General features: G+C 42.4%; 1 long non-coding RNA gene across 3 annotated transcripts in view; it reads right to left on the bottom strand.

Annotated features, from left to right (window-relative positions):
* Window positions 1–1,816: 1,816 nt before the first annotated feature.
* LOC112980125 (uncharacterized) overlaps window positions 1,817–24,207 on the bottom strand; it is an 81,203-nt gene continuing 58,812 nt past the window's right edge. Inside the window, exons 8-15 of one of the 3 annotated variants that reach the window (XR_010390463.1) lie at window positions 23,963–24,073; window positions 19,366–19,481; window positions 16,206–16,280; window positions 14,474–14,535; window positions 14,228–14,300; window positions 9,990–11,714; window positions 9,073–9,208; window positions 1,817–2,091 (exon numbers count right to left, since the gene is read on the bottom strand). This is a non-coding gene — a long non-coding RNA (uncharacterized LOC112980125). Of the gene's footprint in view, window positions 2,092–9,072; window positions 11,715–14,227; window positions 14,301–14,473; window positions 14,536–16,205; window positions 16,281–19,365; window positions 19,482–23,962; window positions 24,074–24,207 lie in introns of all 3 variants that reach the window. The other 2 variants (XR_003258358.2, XR_010390462.1) reach the window with 2 other exon arrangements.

Raw genomic sequence — 24,207 nt, 5'->3', positions numbered from 1 at the left:
TTTTTCATGACAGGCAAGTTTACATGGTGCCATCTTCAGGTCCAATTAGCATATTTAAGAAAAAACAGGAAATAGAATGCAGAGAAGATGACACCCAGTACTAATCTTACTGTGTCCCATCACTGAAGGTAGCCAAGGATGAGTATCAGCTGATTTACAATGTGTCAGAAGGGGTGGAGATTAATTGGGGAATTTAGGTTTGATCTTTTGACAGCACCCCTTCTCGCCAGGCTCTCTCCCCATCACGTAGTGGAAATACCAGTTTCCAAGGCAGTACTTCTCTCTTCATGGATATTTTGTCAATTCAGGGGAGGAAATTAATTTTGTGGGAACAACAGTATCAGTTACAGAGCTGGTGTCCTACCTTTCTCACATAGCGAGCTGATGCAGGAACATTTCCATTGAACTCAGCGAAGTTGACTGGTGAAAGCAGGAATAAACATTTACATTTATTTTATGTTGATGCTAAGTAGAAGCTTTTTTTAAAAAAATGAAATGCTAGTGAACCAAGGTTTAAGGGCAGAAAAGCTATGCGACTATAATAAGTTGTGGGTCTCCTCCCAATGGGATATTGGTTTTCAGTATATAATTAATAACAAGAAAACTGTATCCTGACTTTGGGGTCTGCATGAGCATCCTGGAACAAAAAGGGCCATAAATTAACATCAATTATGTATTAAAGTTCCAATTAACCTGGCTGACACTGATATACTTTAACAAGGTACACTTAGATAAAAGAAGCAACTCTCTAATTACTTGGAACGGGACCTCCTGACCCATTCTGCTCTTTTATCCCAACACCAACCTAATGAGGAAGGAAGTGAGAGGTAGGAAACTGCGCATAAGGCAAGAGTGTAGCACCACAGGATGCCCCTTGGGAAATGCTTTTACCTTCTTAAAACTGTCAATGATTAATATTTTATTGCTCTCACTGCCTTTTAACTGTTTTCAGAAGTGTTTTTAAGGCTGAAATTGCTAATGTTCACTTTAATGTGGAATCCTGCCACCTAATGAACATCTTGGTCACCCGTTCCTGCTCTGTAACACACCATATACACAGTATCAGTGGTGATGGTACCCAGGGATGCTGTACACATATTTATATACTCAGTGGTGCTCCTTGAAGTGAAATATCTTAGTCCTGAAAAGAGAAGGAAAACCACAATGATTTTTAATATATTAAACAGGAAGAACTGGTATAAATGCATTTTACACTCCTGAAATTTTGTGATAAAAACCAAGTCAAAAAGGTAGGTCTGTATAAAACATGTGCTGCTATCAAGGAAGAGCTACAATAGTCAGGGAAGTATGTATAGAGTATCTAATAGGGCACATCATTTCCACTTCCCCCTTTTTTTAATGTTGGTTAGAATCAGATAAGCCGGGATATCTAGTATGGCTGCTACAAAGGGAAATAAATCCACATGCATCTCCTGTCCCTTTAAAAAACAAACAAACAAACCAAACGAAAACCCCAGAAAACCCCAACCATTTGCAGAGTTTGTATAGCCCGGAAGCCTAATGCATCTTGTTCAGTTGTGTCCAGTGCTCACATGTTTTAGCCTTTACCTCCTGATCAGACTTTAAGCATATGTAATTATACAAAGGCTAGAGAGGGCTGGGTTGTTTTTTTTTTTTTGTTTGTTTGTTTGTTTGTTTTTGTTTTATTATCTGAAACTGTTGTGCTTTACTGTTGAATGAAAGTTCACCAGAAGAAGGCAATTCCTACAACGGGAACTGTGGCTGGACTAGCTTGTCCCTGCAGAACAGTCCTTTGTCATTGCTGTACTGTCAACATTGCAAACAGTTTTAAATTCAGGATGACACTGTCCCCTTCTTTATGGTTTTCCAATGCAAAACCTTCAGCTAGGCTATAGTTGGAGTCTCTTGGCTTTCACAGTCCATCTCCTGCTAGCCACAAGTCTGACTTCTGTCCTCCAGGAGGAAAGGTGTTAGTGGATCCCATCAAAGGCACCTCCTAATTAAAGTCGCAGTCTTCAAAACTCAGAGGGAAGCAAGCCGAACTCTGGGGTTTCAGCTGGATGACTCCTGCAGCGAGCACTTTCCTGGGTCTTCACAGCCAAAGGTTATCTTTCATGGGAAACGAAAGCCATGTCAGAGTTTAAGTTTAAACGCTTTGGGTCATGCTCTTCCCCAGATGGAATTTCCCCACAGAGGGAGGAAGATTTTCTGTGGCTCTGTGGAAATGCACAGCACAGCAAGAGGAGCGTAACAGCTTCTGGGCCCTGAAGCACAACTGCTTTCCAGAGCTAGGGCTGCTGGAAGTAACGTGCTCCACTAGCAAAAGCAATCGTCAAACAATTGCCCAAATTATAGACTCTCCAGCAAGATTTTCAATATTTCTGTGCTTTAGTTGGAAATTTTGCCTTTATCATCTTCCCCATAACTTTGAGCCTCTCTGCAAAAGCGAGCCAAGAACGAAGACAGAAATGTAAAAGAAACAGTCAAGTCCCTTTCATCTCCAAAAGAGGTCAGAGGCAGGTCACTTGCAAGATTTGAACAGTTCATCGTTGTCCTAAGCTAATGTTGCCACATACATTATTCTCCTCTCCTGCATACCCTGCATTTTCTGGAGGAATATCTCTAGATCATTGAAACGGCTGTGCAGAATGAAAGTGAACTGGTACAATCAATTTCTGTCTTATGTGACCTCCTCAGATGCTTCAGTAAGCCCTCATGGAAAAAGACACATCTGTATTTCATATATGACACGTAGCCCCTTGATCCATCTCCATTTACAACAGGGCCTACTTTAAACGTGCATGGGAATTGGATCAGCCCGACAGACGATTACATATACCGGAGGGTACTCGCTATAAGTCTCTCATGGAAAACATGCTACTTACACAGTATCCCATTCAGCTAAGTGACCTACTTATTGGGTGCACATTGCAAGCTATTATGACAAGTGCAATGTGATCCTTGCTGTTCTGCTTTGAGTAAACTTCAGCCTTTGGGTATGAGAAGAGGGAAATTTGACATCCGTGTAATAGAGGACTGCCATATAGGTTCAGAGGGGGATTTTTAGAACCATTCAGCTCTGGCCTGAAATCAAACATTGTTAGGATGCCAGTGATCCCTTTAAAAAAAAAAATCCTGCCCAAGGTATATTGATAAAGTACTTTGTTGTGAAGCACTTGTGGGATTTGTGTAGCAACACAGCGGCCAGAAAATGAGAAGCAGAGCTAACCGCACACATCCCTGCCTCCGCCCAAACGCCCATCTTGCCATTACCGGAGCTATCTTTCACAGACTACACACCATTTCAGCCTGCCCTTTTTTTCTTCTACATACACTCCATTACCACATTGCTTTGCCAACCCCATCAATAACACCGGAAATATTTCTCTTGCAACTGGATAGGGTTTCCAGAAGGAGAGAATCTACAGAAGGGTTGTGAAGAGCAATAATGAAAGTCTTCAGGCAGAGTTAAGATGGTAACTTATAGCACACAGCAGCTAAGTGCTTACGCATACGCAATACTGGTGCTACGCATACACTGAATTGGTAAAAGGAACTGCAGAAAGGAGAGGAAAAAGTCATCAATCCCTGGTGCTCAGAGGAAAATAGCTACTTAATAAATACCTAGCTGGCTTTATTATCTATCTCATTGGTTAAAAAACAATATGCCAATTGTTTGGTAGTGCTCACTCAGCTAAAGAGTATTGTCATCTTCATTGGCTACTGTTTGAATGGAAAAAGTCCAGCCTCTGCTGGAATATCAGTGATGTGACCTGGCAGTGAAGTACAGGGCTACAACTTTTTGCCACCAGTTTCTCCTGCTGATGAATTAGATCCATCACCTCCTCTGTAAGAGACTTCACTGAGAAGCAAACAAAAGTTAAATCTACCACAGCATATTCAAACTAAAAAAAAAAATAAAAAAATCTTTTTTAAAAAACATGTAGGGGAAAAAAAGAATGTCCTCTTTGAGATCTTATCTCTTTTCCTTCCAGCTTTACCTCTCCATAGTTTCATTCTGAGCAAAGTATTATCAAATTCCAGGAAGGGCTGTCCTTATCTGCCAGGGCAGTTGTATGCATCCCTCTCTGCAATGCAAATACGCACATGCACCTAGTTCAGATGACTCTGTCCAATGGGAAGTAATAGCCGAAAACCCTTCAAAGCTCCTCAGTGAGCCAAGCCTGACAGTTTACTCAATCTTTTGTAACTCCTCTGACCCTGCCTTGTTCAAAGGAAAGCACTTTTTTTAATTCCCCCCACTCCCTCTGTTAGAGGAATGAGAGGAAATTTAAGTGCCCTGCTTTGACACTCAGCTTGCTGCTTGCACGCAGTCAGCCCAGCTGCCTTCCCAGATCTCCACTGCATTGTCAGTATGGTTCTTCTTGTGCCAAGACAAAATTTATAAATAGATTTGCCCAGTCAGTAAGCCCTTTCTCTTTAGAAATACAGGGATTCAGCCAAAAAGAGGATTATTGATAACATGCAATATCTTTATTATGGCAGAGACTGCTACTGCTACTATAGTTAAGGACCTGTCAGCATTTCCATTGTAAGATTTCTTTTTCGTGCAGGGGTTTAACTTGGCAGTAAAAATTTAAATGTACTTGAGGCTAGACTTTTTCTTGCAAGAGTTCAGCATGAGGGAGTTGGACACTCTCTCCTCCGCCTCTTCCTAATTACCAATTAATTCAATGAGTTTTAGAGTTTCTCACACGGATATACCTCTCCGTTACCTGAACATACCTATCTGAATATATCTATCCTGGTATCTGTGGGGAACAATACCCAGCATCAAGTAGTATAGAGCAGAGCACAGACTCAGGGCTTTAGAAGACTGCTGGACAAACATACAGGGCCAAATCCTGCTCTCATTAGTAATGGTGCTTGAGTAACATTTGGCCATTACAGGAATATTTAGGTTTGGCTAACATCCCTTATTTTCTGCCATCAAATAAAACAGCTGAGGAAGATCCTAGGAAAAAAGTCCTTAAAAAAAAAATTCATGTAGGTGGCTAATTTTCCTTACGATGCGTCCTGGTGGGGCAGAGCTGTCCGCCAGCTGATGGCTACATCTTGGGAGTCACCATCCCCCTGCTCTATCCCTATGTAGTCCACAGCTTTCTGTTCAGCTTTTGGCAAATTGCTTAAGTTTTCCTCTGCCTCAGCTTCAGCATTTAAGGATAAAGAATGCTAAAAATCATGCCAATAATTTTGCATGCAGAATTCATTCTGTTTCAGCTCAAGCACTTCCTGGCAGGAAATAATCCATCTTTCTTTGATTTCGGTAGTAATTAGCCTGAGTCCAGAGCCATGACTTGTTGCTGGAGAGCTGCTAGCATCTATAGACATGCTTAACTTGAGGGAGTTGATAGTTCGAGGATACGGCTACTGAAATACTGCAGTGGAGCCTACGCAAGCTTTGTCAGAATAAGGCCACCTTTGTTTTCTGCCATACTCCCAAACATACAGAAATAAATGCTGCTGTGTGCTCTGTGATAAATTTTCTGCTGTCTTTCAAGTTAAAAAAAAAAAGTGTACATGGGTTTCATTTTTTTTCTCCATTTTTAAAGAAGAAAAACCCATAGATATGTTGGAACATAAACACCATTTTTTGCTAAGGCTTTTTAAAAAAATATGGGTGTTAAATTTGCAGGGAGGGGACAAACAAAGGAGACTGGCAAGGTGGATGGAGGAGTGGTAGCTTTTCTTCTTAACCATGTGTCCCAGTGGGATGCTGCATATGTTTTTGGGCAGCTGACAACAGAACAAGTGTTTTGCTTTCTGATTCTGAGCTGTTCTGCTCTGACTAAAGCCAAACACTTAATATTAAAGGAACACAGGCCTTTTTTTAGGGTGCTTTAAGCCCAGTTTACGTTATTTAAGGACTTTTACACACATGGTACAAAATGTTCCTTGGCTAGTGTCTCTCAACATTTGTATTTGTTGTCAAATAAGTAGTATCTTTTGTGCACTGAATCTGACACAAAGAGTAATATTTTCTACTTTGTCTGTTGACAAGATCTTCAAATCCTACTGCCCCTCTGACACATAACCGAAATTTGAAAGAGTATATTTCTATCTACTATTTTTTTTTTAAATGATATAAGGATTTGTCTAAAACTTTGACACCATGGAAACTAGACACAGGATATGATCCTGTTCCATCTAAATATATCCCCCGACTTTCAATCACACTTGCCTCTTTTATATTTCATGAAAACTGCTCCTTAGCTTCCTCCATCTATGCAACTTTTTTGGCCAGCCGGATCACCTTGCGCCCATCCCTTAGCTTTCATCACCAGCCATTACCACTTCAAGAGAGAATCACATGCGTGAGTGCAGAGGAGGCAATTCAAGAAGCAAGGCCCTTATGAAACTTTGATGTAGAATAGCAGTAGGGTAATTCTCAAAAAAAAAAAAAAAAAAAAAAAAAAAAATTAAACATTAAGTGGAAGGCAACTTTTAACCCTCTCAACTCAGTGCCAAATGCAGCTTTGATAAGAAAAGCAGACCAGCTTTTTCCTTCCTATTGTAATGAGAATGGGCTGTACGTTTCTTAAGCCATCAGCTCCACCATAGATCTTTGTTTGGTACTTGCTTATTGTTGGCCTTGGGCATTAGGTTTCATGGCTTGTTATAGCAAGCAATTGTAGTACTCATCTGCAGGGCTAGGATATTACCATGTTTTTGACCAAACTATCCCTTACTTCCAGTTCACACAAAATTTGCTGGAGTAAAGGAGATGGAAAGGTCAAGTCTGAAACACAGCACAATGAACACAGAAATCTCCCATTTAAATATGGATTTAGATAGCTATTTCTGTCTCTCAAAAAACAAAATCGTAGTATGACTGATCTGACTTTTCGTATTATAAGTGTGAAAACAGGACAAAAATTGAGCCCAGAATTACAGGACTTATTACAGTTATCGTGTAGCGCTGGTGCTAGTTTGGATACACGCTGTGATCAGCCTTGAAGGCAGGGCTGCCTTTCCGCTCTACCAGAGGTGGCAAATATAGCCCTAGTAAGGCCCCCCCCCCCCCCAATTCCTCTCAAAAGAAGCAAAATGCAATATTTCTGCCCACCACAGCCTGAAAGGCTAAACAGCTTGTTTTAAGTGCCAACATGTGTTATTTTGCTTGCACGAGACCACAGAGCTGAAAGCTTAATGAAGTAGGCAAGACGTTCAGGAGGAGTTGGAACAAATGTCTTAAATTTTTGAACCTGTCTGTTTTGCCAGTGACCCCTATAGCGAGTGGCTGTGTCAGCTAATCACTTAGCTGGCCATTGCTGACAGACAAATACCTTGTGGTGACGTCTGATGGAGCTGTTACAAAGCACCAGCCTTTCAGGGGCCTGCACGCTTTCCTCAGAGCTGCAACTTGTGCATGTTGTATGCAAGAGCTTGGTGTGTGTATAGAGATATACCGCATCCATAATAAATGCTCAGCTACATACATGCAAACTCAGAGGCATTCAGATGAATTCTTTAAAAGGAAGGCGTTTGTGTTTACTTGGGCATTTTTATTTTAATCCAGTGATGATAATTAACTGATTAATAATATCACAGTCATCAAAAGAGATAGCATGTTTTCAAGGAGCACGCAACAATAGCTAGCCCCTTTTATGGCTTTAATTGTAAAAGCAAATAATTACATCCTTTTCAAGCCTTGAAGAGAATTGCTTTCAACTGTAAACACAAACTACTGAAAAGAAAATTCTCCAACACAATACCCATTTTCAAATGGCCACTTTTCCTAAAAAAGCTTGCAACAGCTGTGTTTCAGGTGCATATTTAGGGACTAATTACAGATATGGAAGGTACCCAGACTATCAGATGAGGCTCTGCTCATCATCAGGGCATTTTTACTCGTGCATCAATTCAGCCCATGTCATTATTATTATTTTTTTTAATGCCTACATGCAGTACTGACCACACTAGGAAGAATACAGATAACCTCGGGACTGAAACAGTGCCCCTACCATGGCTCTACAGAACACTGCAATACTGGTTTATTTTTCTTCTCTCCAAATCTACTCCCAGCATCTGACAAATCATCTCACATTCCTTATGCTTAGTGAAATCGGGACTCATTGTAAATTCTGGATGCAGACCGTAGAGGAAAGCAAAGCATGAATCCAGCACTGTCATTTGACACACAAACCTGTTATTTATATTCTGATAGAATTCATCGCCTGCAACTGTGCTATCTATAAGCTCTACAAGCATAGGACAGATAGGTCAGCAAGGACTGCCCAATAAACAAACCTAATTACCTTTATCTTCCACTTGCACAGTTAGCAGGGTTTTTTTGTCTGCTTTGTTCTGTCTTGACTTCTCTGGGTCTGACCAAATCCCCCCAAAGTGACAGCAGAACTACTGGACTCAACTGGACAAGAGCTGGACAGAGCTTTACACAAGAAGTGATACCCCATTAAGTAAACAAAGTTTAATCTCAAAACACAAGCACTCTATAAGCCCACATTTAGATGCTCACACAGAAATAGGCTTACCAACTCATATGAAGTTTCAAGTGTATGCAAAGTACAGAACTAGACCAAAAGTCCCTTTCACATCAACAGTCTTGAGCATTCAGCACTGAACATTGTTGCTGTGAATGTTTCCAGCTCCTGAAGCAATTCCATGCAGACATGCTGACAAAAGAATAATTTTAGCAGCATATGGCTGATCACAGCATCCAATTCCACCAGTATGAAACGGCCCCGTAGTGCACACTAGCATTTCTGCATATAAGTGGAACAGATGCTGTAGAGATCAATGTAATAACAGTTTAATTAATTTTAGTGTCAAAGTCAAATGCTTCCTAATTTGCAGTTGACACATCCCTAATTTTGGGGTTGGCTCTGTAAATTCTGAAGAGGAGGAGGACAAATTTTATACCAGAGTGAAATACTGCAGGAAGGCCTGATGAAATGCAAGACAAACTTTTCCATTTTCATAGTCTGCATAACCTTGAAGTCATAATAATGGCTACTATCCATACTTTGTTATACAGGTTTTGCAGGAACAGGTTTCTTCTTTTTAAAAAGAAGAAAAAAAACCCACAAAGGCCCTTTCATTCCTTACCGTGAATAGTCCTGTTGCACAAATACATAATAGTGTCATGGAGCTCCAACTCTAGAACAAGGTCCCATTCCAGATGGGATACTGGGCCAGGAGTCAAGAGATTTGGCTCCAGTCCTTGCTCTGCAATTGATGCTTTCTGTGAAGAAAAAGTACAGATAACAGCAATACCTTCTGCAAATTGATCAACCACTAAAAGACTCATTTCATTAGAGCCTGCAGCTCTTTATAAAGGGTATACGTTGTACAGATCTTGCCCCAAATTACTGACAGTGTTCAACAGATGAGCTGGAGCAATAGGGAAGGGGAGAAAACAAAAAAAGTGACCTGTCCAAGGCCATTTTGCAGGTCACTGGCATCACCAAGCACTACCTGCATGACTTGTTAGTGGAAAGACTACATCCTGCATCTCCCGTTAGCACCCTTCACTATCTCCAGAGAACAGACAGAAAAAACAGCCCAGTAAAATCAAATACATTTAATAGGAAAGTAATGCACCCTGACTTCTGGTCAAAGAAAGTGAAGTTAAGCAGTTTATTAGTAAAACACTTCTAGGAGAGGTTAACATATTTGTGGTCTGGATAGAGTTGGGATTGTCACAACAGTGAGAAGAGGCAGAGGGTGATGAGTGATTGCTTGCTGCACAAAGTGTTATTATGTTGAATTGCATTCAGCAAATGTTTATTCCACAGGCAGGAACTAGTAGTACCTGTAGTGATCACTTAGGCCTGAAACCCAAGATCTCAATGATTTCATCTGAATGCATTTGCTGAGCACTGGGTGACATTCACCGATACAGGCAGGTTCTCAGATTTCAGCAAGAACAAATCTACCATCCTCCTGCATCTATCACTTCAAATGACCCAAACTAAAGAGCATCATGCACACCCCACCTACTCTGACACTCAGTGGGGTATCACCTCACAATTAAGACTCTTCATCCTGATGTATTTCATCCAACAAGAGGAGATTGTGACCAGGACTCCACACATGTCGCCAAACAAAGAGGGCCCAGATCACAACAGCCACAGCCATGGAAATCCCCACGTCTCCAGCAATCACCTCCAATCTTGAAACAAAGACAGCTTGAGGGGAGAAATGACGGAGGAAGGAGGAGACCCTTAGCAATGCTTAAGCAAACACATTTGGAATGAGGCTTAGATTACCACACATGTCAAGGTAAATTTTTCCTCCTCCCCCTCCCCATCATGTTGGCAAACTGTTGATGACCATAGGCAAGGAGGCCTCTTGACAGGGGACCAGCAGAGAACAGAGGCAAAAGGATGGGGGGCGGGGGTCATTTTGTGAAGGAGAGCATGCAAAAAACACACATCTCCTCAGGGTCCTTTTGTTCGATGGCTATGCTTGACTTGCAGATCCTGTTGCACTAAGATTGCAGGCTGCAGATATCCTAACAAAAACAAAACCAGAGCACTGCCTGTACATCCAAATGATTTCAGGGATGAGCTGTTAACAGCAGGGTGACAAAACACTGTGGTCCTTGAGCCTCTGTGTGCAAATCTGAAGCAACTCCTTGCACTAGGATATTGCACAAAGAATCCCACAAATCAAACACAGTAATACCAAGTGCGCGTATAGCATGTTTTACCTGCAGCTCTTGGAGCGATTACAAAGAGAAATGAAGAAGAAAGGCTCATTACCACCATTTCACAGATAAGGAAACTGTGGCACAGAAAGGAAGTGATTTGTCCTGCAGACCAGTGGAAGAAGAGGGCAGTCAAGTCAAGCCTCTTAAGTCCCAGTCCGATGCCCTCTCCCCTGAACTATTGTAGCTGCCTCTGACCCTGCAGAAACTTCACATTTGTCATTATGCTTTACACCTTGATCATGAGGCTGGGTGTCTTCAAAGCACTGCCCTCAGCTCCTTGGCCAGGAGAGGAAAAAGCTCCCATGTACCTAATCAAATATAATTGCCATTCCTGGAGAAAAGAGATTCCTTCTCAACTCCTCTGGATGATAATTCACCCTGTGTTCAGGTGTAAATGTAATGCTGTATGTGAGCCAAGATAAAAGTAACTCCTCCGATCACTTTTAACTCAACATCCCTTATGCAGTAAATTTCATACATATCTTTTGAAATAGAACCAGGAACCGGCTGCAATTTTATTGTCTATTAACACAACTTCATGCAGCAACTTTAGAGTTTTCTTACCAAAATATGTACTCCATGGAAAGTCTCCTTAACAATGAGAGCCCTTGATATTTAAAAACAGGTATTAGTTTTGCTATTGAGCTGCAGCTGAGGGACCATGTTTCAAGGAGGAAAGGCTGGAAGGGCACCAGTCCACCATGGCTCCTGGGTCCTTGGCGACACAGGCACACCATCCCTCCCCATTACAGCTGCGGTTGTATCGCATGGGAACAGGGAAGTTGACAGGACAGGAATATGGGTCAAAATCAGCACTTAAAAGTTAACCTGGAAAAGAGTAAATTGCTGTGGAGGTTTCAGAGCATCAGCACAGCGTTCTTGGAAACGGGGATGCTAAACAAGTTACCTGCAGAGTATCGCTCCAGCTGCAAGTGGTGTGGATTTAGGACATGAATACAATCGTACAAGACAGATGACAGCATCCTGATGGGTAGATGGCAGGTTTCCTTCCTGTGTTGCTACCAAAAGGTTGTAACTGTAACCAAGTCAGGCAGTTAAAGCATCAGGCACATGAACAGTCAACAAATGGGGTCAGGAAGGAACGGATGTTTTCCCTTAGGCGCCTTGTGTAAACTTGCAGCAAGCTATGCACTAAAGGTGGCCACAGGTGAATTGTAATACAGGCCAAAAGCAGAAAAATCACAGGATTAAAAGTGGGTGGTCAGATCATTCATTTGACTTGTAGAAGGGGGAGAAAGAAAAAGACAGACATATCCACTCATAGACAGCAAGCAGTTTTGCAGGGAACAAAGAAATCCCTCTCACACAGACAAAATTGGTCTGCCAGGAACTGAGCCCATCTAGCTCCCCACCTCCCCACCACCCTCCCCATATCTTCCCCTCTAAAAGGATCTTTTCTGGGATTCAGGGAATGTGTGTTTATAAAATAGTTCCATTCAATTAGGGCACAGAGTACAGCAGCTTTATATCAGAGGCAACCCAGAGCGCGAGCTCTGTGGAAGTGCAGGTACACGGTAATGATGACAACCCTGCACTGGTTGTAGTGTCATCACCTCTTATTCTTAATCAAAAGGCTTCCAATCCCTTCTCGACGTGTGCACTCAGAAATGAAGGGACTGCTGGAGAATCATTTGAATGTGGCAGCCCTAGATAATGATGAAACGAATAAAAGGCTCACTTTTTTGTTTAGGCTGGAGGAAGAATTCAGGATTCCTCTCGTGAAAAGGCAGCAGTTTAATAGCAGCGAGGCAGAAGGGTTTCTCGTTATCCACAGAGGCTGCTGCTGGCGCGGCGCTAATGGCCACGGCACGGGCATCCCCGGACGCTCCCCGCTCCGCAAGGAAGCTGCACGCCGGCGGGGTGAGAGGGGGCTGTTTCGAGAGACTCCGCATGGGACTGAGAAACAGCACCGTGCTCGAGCACAAGGGCTTTTCTTTGTGGAAGAGGCACTGGGCAGTTCTCCTCAGCTCCAGCAAGTGTCTCGAGCCCCGCAAACCCACAGCAGGGCATACGGGCGACCACGCCCCCAGCATGTTTCTTCTTGCCAGGGCTGGCAGATATGTAAGCAATTGGGATGCTCCACGCAGTGGGAAGACAATCTAAGTGAGCTCCGTGGCAAGAGCCACTTCCACGGAATAAAGGCCGTGGATAGGCACATAACATCACTGAGCCTGGAAACAGTCCATTAATAAGCCCTACTTTTCAACACACTGCCTCTTGAAGAAAATTTTGATACTGGATTTTGGCAAGAAGGATGTACAGCACCTGAGCTTTCTCAGTAGCTCATATGCACCTCACAACACAGGGTTTTTTTTTTTTTTTAAATCTGACACCATATTTTTGCAGTATCTTTTGTATGCTCTAGAAACCAAGCACTAACTTGTAGGACCTTTTGTCTCTGGGAGATCAAGACCTGTGTCATGTCAAATCACCTAATTGATACCTACTTGTTGCATTCAATGATTACCTAACCATGCCAGGCAAGAGAGATGGTAAAGGATTTTTTTTAAAACAGCATTATTTCAGAGAAATAAAGTTAAGTAACAGAGGCTTTTTCAGTGACTTACAAAGCCAATAGAAATAACTTTAATTTTGGACAAAGGGGCCAATAATGAAATAGCAGCAAAAATTTTCACACACATACAAGTTCCTGACGTTTGCAAAATTGCAACCATCTTTAGTTCTTCACCTAGCCCTTTTTAAGCATTCACATTTATCTGTGCAAAACAAAACAAAAGGAAAAAAAAGTCAAAACAACTCCTGTTTAACGCTAGTTAAAGTTACTCTATTCGCTGCAGTAACATTTGCCCCAAATGCAGAGCTAGCAAGGTCAATAGTTTCACTTTTCATGCTTCAGCTACATTAATATAATAGTTTGCCATTCCTGTCTATTACTATATACGTTCAAAGCTTCATAAGCTATCATGCGCAGCCTGATCTCTGACACACAAGACATGTTAACAACAGCTTTTTCCATTCAGAAAGCCAGCAAGAAAGAGAAGTCAGACCTTTCAACGTATGTTAAGTAACAAATATAAGATCTCCATGATGTCCTGCATGATGAAATACCTTACAGCAGGTTAGAAAAGGAAGTATGTGGAATCAATACATTTCTTCTCACAGTTGCATAGCTGCATACATCACCACTTTTAACTTCACTGTCTTCAATCCAGCCTACTGTGTCCACAAGTAATATCATAGGGACAAGGCTATAGAAAAGCCAAGGACATTATAAACGAACAATGCGGTTATTCAGTGCATACATCTAGGGTTAGGACAGAATGACCGGTGATATAAAAAAAGAAAACCCCAGAACATTATGGTGACATTTCAGTGCATATCAATCTCTGTTGGTTTGAACATCTAATAAGAAAAAAAAAGCCAGCAGATGAAATGAGCTGACAAAGAGCATACAATAAACATAGTCAAGCAGAAACACAGAACAGATATGCATAATGTTTTGAGATTTCCCCTCCCCCACTATTCATGAAACCAAAATGTATCAGTTAAAACAATAGCGTTTCCTACCTGACAAAGGACAAAAAGCTCCACAGCTCTCAAGAAATCAGGAAATCTGCCTCAGAGCAAAAGAAGTAAAACCCTAGTCAAAAAAAAAAAAACAAAACAAAACAAAAAAAAACAGATGAGAAGTCATATACCCATTTCTTTTTTCACTGCGAATAATTGAATTAAATCACCCCATACAACACCTCTTACCCAAGGGTTGGGTTGGGTTCTGTTGGGTTTGTTTCATTTTGTTTTAATTACTCCTACCTGTCTGCTTTTCCTCCTTTTATAGCATCTCCTCCATCCTGGTGGGCAGAAAGTTACCTCACCTGTGGAATACCAACCCAACAGATGCTTTTATTATTGCTCTGTTTCTTCCTCAGTCACTCTCAGTGGAGCAATTAAAAAGCTTAGCCAGCTCAAGGAGTTCTCCACCTGCTTTGCACGCAGCATAGCTGGCTATGCAAAATACACAGCGAGGAAGAGTCAGGAGCTGCGTGTACATTTAAACTACAACCAGTACAAGCCCCTGAGAAAATATTTTAATCTTGTTTTTTAACAACTTATTTGGGTTGAGCTTAGATGGTTTCCCAAACAATTTAAGCTATACGAATCATAAAAGTGCCCATATAGACTTTTGTATGAGTTTTATAAAAACAGTCTATGATCTCATGCTAAATCTCTTTTAAACTTGTTGAAAAGACAGCCCTGACTATGCACATAGGAAAGATTCAGCGAGTACAAGCCATGAGGAAAAAAAAGAGTATATTTTTACAATACTTTACTTATCGGATGGTCAGCTGAGGAAAAGCTGATGTGAGAAAGGCCATTTAAACCTTACCTGGGCAAAAGAAAACAGTTCTTTCCTACTTTGGACACATTAACTCCAGTAAGCTCAGGAAACAGAAGAAAAAACCAGCAGCTACACTCCTATAAGGCATGATGAAGTTCCTCTCTCAAAAAGTTGCTGTATGGATGCATGCTCTTACCCAGGGTTAGTTAGCCACCTCGTTAACTCTAAATTAATTTAACTGCATACTCTTAAACACCCTGCTTAGCTGCGACTCTCTCTTTGTATTAATAAATTGCTCTATTAATTGTGGCATTTTGGTTGCTAATGAGTAAACCATAGTGTATTTTACCTAGACTGAATAAGCACCTTGTACTTAGTGCTAAGCCACCTGGCTGCAACACGGTCACCTACGGACACCAGTAGCTATGGCTGGCTGATAATGGCAATGGCACGTTTTGGCCACAAAGCATTCTGCAGCTTTGCAGTGCTGTCCTTATATTCACTTCTGTGGATCTCCTTTAATCTTCCTTCTCCTGAAATTAGATTTCCTTGCTGTCTGTCCTTCAGACCCATACACCACTCACAAGTTTGCAGGCAAAACCAGCTGGTGTCTACAAAAATAACTGCATCGAGTTTTAGAGAAAAGGGAATGCCCAATGATGAACAAATCTGGTCTTCCCTCAGTCTTGAAAACTGCTTTTACTGCCCAGATGCTGCATCTATGGCCAGAACTGATGTGGAGAAATGCTTGACGTGACTCTGTCAAATGCAAAGTGTCTCCTTCTGCCCTGTCAGCCATCTCAAGCTGTTCACTACTAATTTCCCCCCCCCCCCAGTTTTGAGTAGCATTTGAAGAGGAAATCCACTAGGCAGTGTGAGCCTAAAGACACGTGAATATATGTTTTATTGGCAAATATACAAATTTGTATACCAACCCAATGTGCTCTTGGCTCAAGGACATTAGAGGCATTTATAAAGCTTCCTGGCAAATGGCTGTTGATTTCTTCACCCTGGCAACTGTGTGAGGAGATTAGGGCATGTGGTGTTGTGCCTCATCCGATGCCAGGTCAACTACAGATGAGATTCTTTTTTAAGTTCATGTAGTTACGAAGTTATGTAGTTATAAGTTATGTAGTTATGGGTTACAGACCCTTGGGTACTGTGGTTACAATAGTATAAAAGTACCTATATAATTGATTTTCTCACCCATAGATCCTGGTCCACATAAAAGATGCTGGTCCTCTTCAGGGATATACTTCTCTGGTACACTCTCTTGGGATCCTGGGTGTTCAAGGAAGATCTCAGTGTTACTGCCGGATGCAGAGACCAACACATAGCAGAAGATACCAAGGAAGATCTCCTTGTTTGGGCTTTTACTAAGTGTGTCTCATCCTTCAACACAGGGAAGAGGGTCACCTCGATTGCCCTCACTGTGGCTTTGGGACAGATACAGCCTTCTGTAATCACCAGCCAACGCAAGGGATGCTCCACGGTGGCTTCTTTGGAGCCCATCAGGACCCCTGGGGCATGAAGCAATGGCAAGAATATGTCTTTCTGATTGACCAATAAATGGCGTTTTCCAACCTGAATAGGCACCAGTGATACAAAAGACTAGTTTACAGCAGTAATAGAAAATATATTGTATCTTCGCTAGGTTCAGTTTAGGCAAAGTCTGTTGTGTCTATGGATACAAGAAAAAGCCAGAGGGGAACAGGAGTGGAAAAAAATCTATTCCAAGTGTTATGTATGTGAGATCAGCTGACTTAAAGCATGCCTAAATTTGGTCCAAAGACTCAAATCACAGAAAATGTGTCAAAATAAATAAAACAGCACCTCTTAACCAGTAAAGCATCTATAACCATGTCACAATGAAATTGTTGACGGTGGACCGAAAACATGGCGATTTTGTGTCCTTGGTCTCCCAGCTTGATTTGACGATAATCTCCAGCCAGAGAGTAGGTTTCAGCCTGTGGCCCAGTTTCCTATTAGTTGTCAAAGAAGGTGTTAGGACACTCTCGTTCTGCCACCCAGGCCCAACGTCTGGCCACATCTGCCCTCCGTTGTCTGTTAGTGCCTTTAATCTGCTCTTTTTTGTTTTCTTTCTGCTCAAGTGAAAAACAAGAATGCTGCAGCGCTGGGAGAACACACCTGCGGGGCGGCTGCATAGCAGCTGAGCCCGAGGAAACCCTGGCCGCCCAGCACGGGCCGTGAAATCCAAAGCCTGAAACGTTCTCCAAAGACGCTGAAGGAATGAAAACAAAACATGCCCGTGTTCTAGTGGGCACAAGGTGCTTAATGCCTCTCTGAGGCCCAAAGTGAAATTAAGCAAGCAAAAGTTTACAATCTGATTATTTTTTTTAACACACATTAATGGCATAATTCAACACAGGCAGGGCTGCCACTGATTGTTCATTTATGGCAAGTTCCCTGCCCCTCGGAGCTCCAGTTACATAGCTATTAGCACTGGAATGCATATTTCTCTGGAAAGTCCCTAGGAAATGCTGCTGTCTGCTGTCACAATTTCTATATAGTTTGCTCTGACACACAGTGAGAGGCCACAGCATAGGGCTGCAGGAGTGGGACGCCCTTACGCAGAAGGACCTGTTTGCATGGGCACACGTCCCAGCCGTGAGCCAGCACCCAGGCTCCTCACCCGCCGCGTGCCTGACGCTGCCCAGCATCTCCTGCCAAAGCAAGAGAAAACTCAGCCAGAAAGAGAATCAGGAATCCTTGAGAATCCTTAGCAGAAACAAACAAACAGTTTTAGGGGAATGGATCTGTTGAAATAAAATGGGATGAAGACAAGCGCCATATTCCCAGGCACTTTCCCACGAAGGCCACATCGAGAACAAGCAAGGGCACACCAGGGAGGGGGTGAGCAGAATCAGGAGGGAACACGCTCCTCTGGCGAAGATGTGGGACTCAGGAGAAGTGGACTTAGCAAATAACCATGAGAAAAACACTCAGTTTCCTATCCATAAGAACTGTAGATAAAATGATGTCTTTTCCTCCCAACCTTCTGTCTTGTCTGTTTAGGTTGTAAACTCTTTCAGGGGTCAAGTGCATCGGAGTGGCGGGGGTCACAGTCTCAGCAAGGGGACGTCACTGTTACTGGAATACAAATAACCTCAGAAAGATTATTCTAGGACTGTCTATATTCCTTTTCCTGCCATTTTGGTTGCAAAGTGCTAGCAGTGTGCATTAGATTTTCAGTCTATTGTGCTTGTATTTTGGACTCAGACCTAGATCTTACCATGTGAAAATGCCTCAGCTAATGCATAGTAGGATGTGATATGCTCCTTTTTGCACCTCTGTATCATTAGCTGGGGGAAAGAGGGAAAAGGGGAAAGAAAAAAAAATCCACCTTTGTGTAACTAAAAACTTCTCAGTGGGATTTGTTTAGTGTGAAAGAATGATTAGTAATTTTTAGTGATTAGCAATTTTCTCCCTCAGGTGGCTTTTCTGCATTCCTGTAGAGCTCACGTACACAACAGACCTGCCAAATGGGAAGAAAAAGCTGAGACAGAAAACACCACACAGCAGTGAAAACTCCAGTAGGCATTTGAAACAGATATATTTTACTATTTTTAAAAAACAGGCCTAATGATCATAAGGAATAAAATCCTCATTTCTAAAGCACTCTGTGTTTGTGCAAAATTCCTCCTAAAGCCCTCCAGATCTCACACTGGTGACATAATCAACTTAGGAAGCACAAACATCTATCTATATAGATATATTTATGATTTTCCCTCTTCCCTGTATGGTTTAGAACTGAGCAGAGATGAAAGAGACCCCTTGGTTAGGCCAATTTTTTTTGCTCCATGACATGCTGAGGAAATTGTACTCTGGTGTCTAGCAGGACCGGTTTTATCTGCCCCATTGTGCAACTAAAAGTGATTTTTAATGTGGGTTGGAAGGACGCTTTTTTTCCTTCTCTCTTTTCCAATTGATTCTGCTGCAGGAGGGATCTTACTGTATTTTATGAGCGAGGAACATGGGGCCAGATTCACATGGGGGTAATCTCTTAGTGAAGATGGTGGAGTTGCATCAGGCATGGATTTGATCCATGATCTGTTATTTTTTCCCTTAACCGCAGCTCTCCTGCAAAACCTCAGTCATTACACCTGGTTAGACTAGAGACTTGACAACCTGTGTGGCCTCAGCATTTCCTTTTATGAATCATCCCCTGTCTCATATAAAGAAATCCAAGACAAGCTGAACATGACTGCTTAGTTTGATGGCAATCACACACTTTGCCCAGCTCAGGGCTTTGAGTCTAACCCTTTCCAGGAGCTGGGAAAATATTCTTGGCTTAAAACATCCCATTTAATGCTACCTTTAGAACATGCACAAGAATATCCACTACCTTTATTGTGAGGAAAGGTGCTGGAATGAAACTACTGCAGACTGAAGTCCTGCATTTACAGAAGAGGTGCCACCTTCGCTTGGTTGCCTCATTAATGTGCTACCCTGGTAGTTCACCTGCAGGAACAAGAGGGCAAATTAATGTCTATATCCAGCCAGCCTTAAACCAATATCCAGTAAAACCAACTGCAACAGTGAGTGTTGACATGGCCATTTCATGTGAAAATGGTCTGAGATTTACTAACATTTTGGAGATGCCATTGAACACCCCTGGCTCAGAGACAGCTCCCAAAGCTGTCTGCTGTCCTTTCCAACCCCCTGAGGATCTCAACCATGTAACGAGAGAACATAAGTGATATCAACACATTGTGCATGGTCCTCTCTGCTGCCCCTGTGAAAGGAACAACAGAAGTCTGGAGCTTGAACCTGTGTTAGATACAAGTATCCCAGAGGAAATGCAGGCATTATTGAGGCTGAAATCTCTCCCAGCAGAAGAGTGAGAAAGCAGACATGCTCCCGGCAGCAGGATTCATTGAATCGACCTAAATCAACCTGAATTGGAGCATCTTGGACAAGAGAGGCATGGTTGGACGTAATGAAATGATCAGTCCTAATGAGGACTTTCAGCTCCCCTGCTGAGCTGACATCTGAGGAGCACAGAAACTCCTCTTTGCTTCTTCAAAAGGGAAAGGGTTTGAGAAGACACACTTTTTACTAGCAGAGGGCTGTGAGTAAACCTGGATGAAGCGAACTTTGCAAAGCTTTCCTCAGGTCCTTTCCAGATGTTGTCCTACAGAAAAGTGTGGGTTGCTCTAGGACCGGATTTGAACTGGTGACCTAGAGATGAAAAGCTTACTTCATATCACTCTTGGAAAATCTGAACAGGCAGCTGGTAGGAAGGCTGAGCAAACACAAAGGCTTTCATACTTCCCTCCAAGCTCTCCCTTCAACTTTGCTGATGTCCTCAAACCTCATACTACCCAATGTCTTATGCTGAATCATCTTGAGAAATAGCATATAATAAAAAAATCCCATATGCATTGAGAAGCAGATTTAAAAGGGGAGCATCAGAAACACAGTTTCTTTTTTTTTTTGTTTCTGTTTTACTTTTCCTCAGAAGAAATGGTTATGTCCTCACATTTCCCCAGGACTCAGGATGTGACTACTTAGCAGATGAGGCCACTCTGAAAGATGGGATGCAGACAGCTTGTAAGCCTTGTGTTTTGCTTTTTTTGTGTGTGTGTGCTGATTATTTAAATGAACAAAAAATGGCCTCCTTTACTACAGCACTAGCAGCTGCTTTTTTTGGTGCTCAGACAGAGGATACACATTTATAACCTTTTTTCTCCCCCTTCTACTTAAAGCTAATAAATTGTGCTGCTACTTTACCTTCTGCCTCTCTCCTCCCCTTTGCTCATTCCTATTCCCATGGACCATGTGGAGCTGGGGGCCATGGATGTCCTCCATGGACAACATTAACAGAGCTACTTAGAAAAGACTTATTTTCCCTTAGATCATCACATCAGAACTACTGAAGACAGCAAATGACTACTGAAAATGACAAACCAACAAAGTGGGAGAGTTTAACCGTTTAAAGAAAGGAAGTGCTTGCTTAAAAGCAAACAACCAAAACGAAGATTTTCTAACTTTCCTTTGCAGCTGAGAAATAGAACAAGTTGTCTAGGAACATAGTTTTGTAATTAAAAAAGACAACTTCAGTCAATATTTTTGTTCATTCCAAAGACCCATTTCACATTAAAAGAGAACAACAATGGAAAGTTTCCAAACCAGTCATCACGTTTGTGCGCACACACACACACATGGTATTTCATGACCAGTCCATTTCCTCAGCTTGCTGCTTGCCCTGGATCTTCATTCACCCAGACAGCCTGATGGATGGATATTAATGGGATTAAATGATTTAATATCCTTTCCTGGGCTGCCCGAGGTTCCTCACGTACCTGAACAATGCAATTTGCCTTTTTGGCAACGGCGTTTGCCCATGCATTCCTCTTCTCCCACCATTTGGCATATGCATACATAAACAGGTCCAAATGGGGTTTCAGAGCACTAGTGTGTATTGCTGCGGCAGAGGGAAGGGAATTTGGTACACAGGCAACGCACCAACAGCTTTAGGCAGGCTGCCTGGCTAAACCCCTCTGTAGGCAGGACCTGCGCCCGCAGGGAAATGGGCAGGCCACCCTGGGCTCAGCCTCATGCCATCAGAGCCCACGCTTACGAGAGCACACACAGCCAGAAGGCCACAGAAGAGCATCCCACAGGTCTGCTGAGGGCAGGGATCCAACCTGTGAACATTAAGATGTTTGGGCTGTCATTACATGCAGCTATGGGCGTACGCTAGCCCTTCTTGGACTTCAGACTAGATGTCCTTGGCTGAAGGAATGATTATTTCCTGTTGGAACAAGACTTTCTTTTTTTCTTATTGTTAAAAATAAAGTCCAGATTTTATTTCAAGTGCCTCCACAAAAAAGCAAAAACAGAAATTCACCTTTTCTATGGAATCCATTTGATTGATATTGGAGGTAGCAAGGTTTTTTTTTGGGGGGGGGGGGGCTTTACTGAGGAATGTAACAGTTTCCAGGTGCTACATCTATTCCTTCCTTCCTTCCTTCCTTCTGTTGTCCCCAGGAATAGGATCCTTGATCCATTCAGGCTTTTTTTTTGCTTACTTTGGTTTGCACTAGTAATTTAGGTGAGAAGCTTCTAAACTTGCACACTGCTTTCACACTCTTGTAATACCACTGAACTCAATGGACTTCCTCTCCATTCACACTTTAAAGAGCAAAAGAATTAGTGTTCCCTTCTTGTTGAGAAAGTAAAAAATGAAAAGCATTTGATTTAGTAATAATTTGCGTATCTCAGAGAGGATAGCTGAGAAAAGAGCTCTGAGATCCCACGGATAAAAGCAATGTGGAAAGCTTGGGTAGAATTAACGCTAATAGAGAAGTAAACTGAGGCACAGAATAATTAAGGTAACATGACTAAATTTATGCCAGCCAGTGCCATGGTGCTGACCAGCAGATGATGCCTTCTACTGATTTGATCAGTGGGAGCTAGTCCAAGAAGACCATTGCAAAAAAGAAAAATTATAAAGATTAAGGGAAGACTGCATCAAGCAGAGTAAATACAGCTATGCCAGTGTTTGTTTTGGAAACAGAGTGTATATTCAGATGGGAAAGTGTCCTAACTTGCAGCATATTTTAGACTGCCTATATTCAGAGCTTCTGCAGCTTTTTACAATAATTGCATTCACCCTTTTTGGGTAAAATGGTAGACCATCTATTTGATAAATGACAACCCTCAAAAATGAAAAAAATAGAGGCCAAGCACAAACTTAGCAGAACAACCTGCCATAAAAATGAACAAGTTTTTTTCCTCCAATTTGGAAAGCAATTAAGTGCTAGAGTTCAAGTTTTCTGCACTATGAAAACTAGATAGCTATCATTTTGACTACAATTCTAAAATACCTTTCAAAATACCCTGGCTCGTTGCTTTGACCAAATCCATGCCAATGTAAGACCTGGATCTTATACATCCACCTGGGTGGATATGGACATGAGACAAAGGGTTTAAATTGAAATAAGAATGGTCCTGACTAGATATTAGGAAAGACTTTTCCACCACAAGGACAATCAGGCATTGGAACAGGTTGCCCAGAGAGGCTCTGCAGTCTTTCTCCATCCTTAGAGGTTTTCAAGACTGTTGGCTAAAGCCCTGAGCAACCTGGTCTGACCGGATAGCTGACCCTACTTTGAGCAAGCAGCTGGACTGGAGACCTCCTGAGATCCCTTCCCACCTGAATTATCTTGTCATCCTATAATCCAGCAGCAGCCGAGAGGCCATGTCTGCCTATACTGGGTCATAACAGCAGAGCGCTTCTCCCAGACACCATCCCGCCCAAACGGCCCAGGGCATAGAGGCTCCCTGCTCCCACTGAGAGGTCCTTACTGCCTCCTCTCCTGCTGCCCTGGGGAGAGGAGCAGCACAGGTAGCCAGCTATGTTAAGGTGCAAGGAAGGGTGCAGGGGTATCTGAGGGTAGTCCTTCACCTTTCCCTGCTTAGCACAGGCCATGGGGCAGAACGATACTCTTCAGCACAACACTGAGTTTATTCAGAAGGCACTTCAAGTCCTGTTGTATCTCCTGCTCTCTCTAGGCAGCATTTCTCATAGATCACCTACCACCACATCCCCAGAGTCATCGTCCCACCCTCCCAGGATGAAGGATTTTGCCATCCTCCATGGAGCTTATTATACTCTTTCCCCAGCATTCAGATGCTTTCTGCCAAATTTCTCACTGCCAGTGCTTTGCAGTTTTTTGTCTTCCCTGCTCAGGAGCCTCCTCTCACCACACAAACAGTCTGCTTTCTGACACACTCTTATTTTCTCTGCCCAGAGAGGTGCAGCTAAGGGTGCAGTGGTGACCGTGGAACCCACTGCACCTTTGCAGATCCAGGCAGTAAGTATTTCATGTTGTGCTGCTTTAACCTTCAGCAATTCAGGCGCTGAGCTAGAGAATCTGTTCTTCCCTTTTGTGTCCGCAGATGTAACTGGATCCATGCCCGTGCACATTACTTACATATTCCAGCTCAGTGCTGGCCATCGCATTGTGCATCTTCAGTTTTACAGCGAATTGGAAATAATCCCATTCCTCAGTACAGTGCTCTTTCTGATTTGAAGCAACATTTTTCTAGGACAAAATGGAAAACCATATGGACAAACTTCTTCCCCAGTTTGGAAAAATTGATGCAATTTATCCACTAGGTGACACTGTTTACCTACAGATCTTGTTCAATTCGTGAGAAACCCCACAAATCTGTCAAA

This window comes from Dromaius novaehollandiae, chromosome 9 (assembly GCF_036370855.1).
Source record: "Dromaius novaehollandiae isolate bDroNov1 chromosome 9, bDroNov1.hap1, whole genome shotgun sequence".
In the NCBI taxonomy this organism is placed as follows: domain Eukaryota; kingdom Metazoa; phylum Chordata; class Aves; order Casuariiformes; family Dromaiidae; genus Dromaius; species Dromaius novaehollandiae.
The sequence above is the reverse complement of the archived record's forward strand: the minus strand, read 5'-3'. Positions and strand labels throughout refer to the sequence as shown.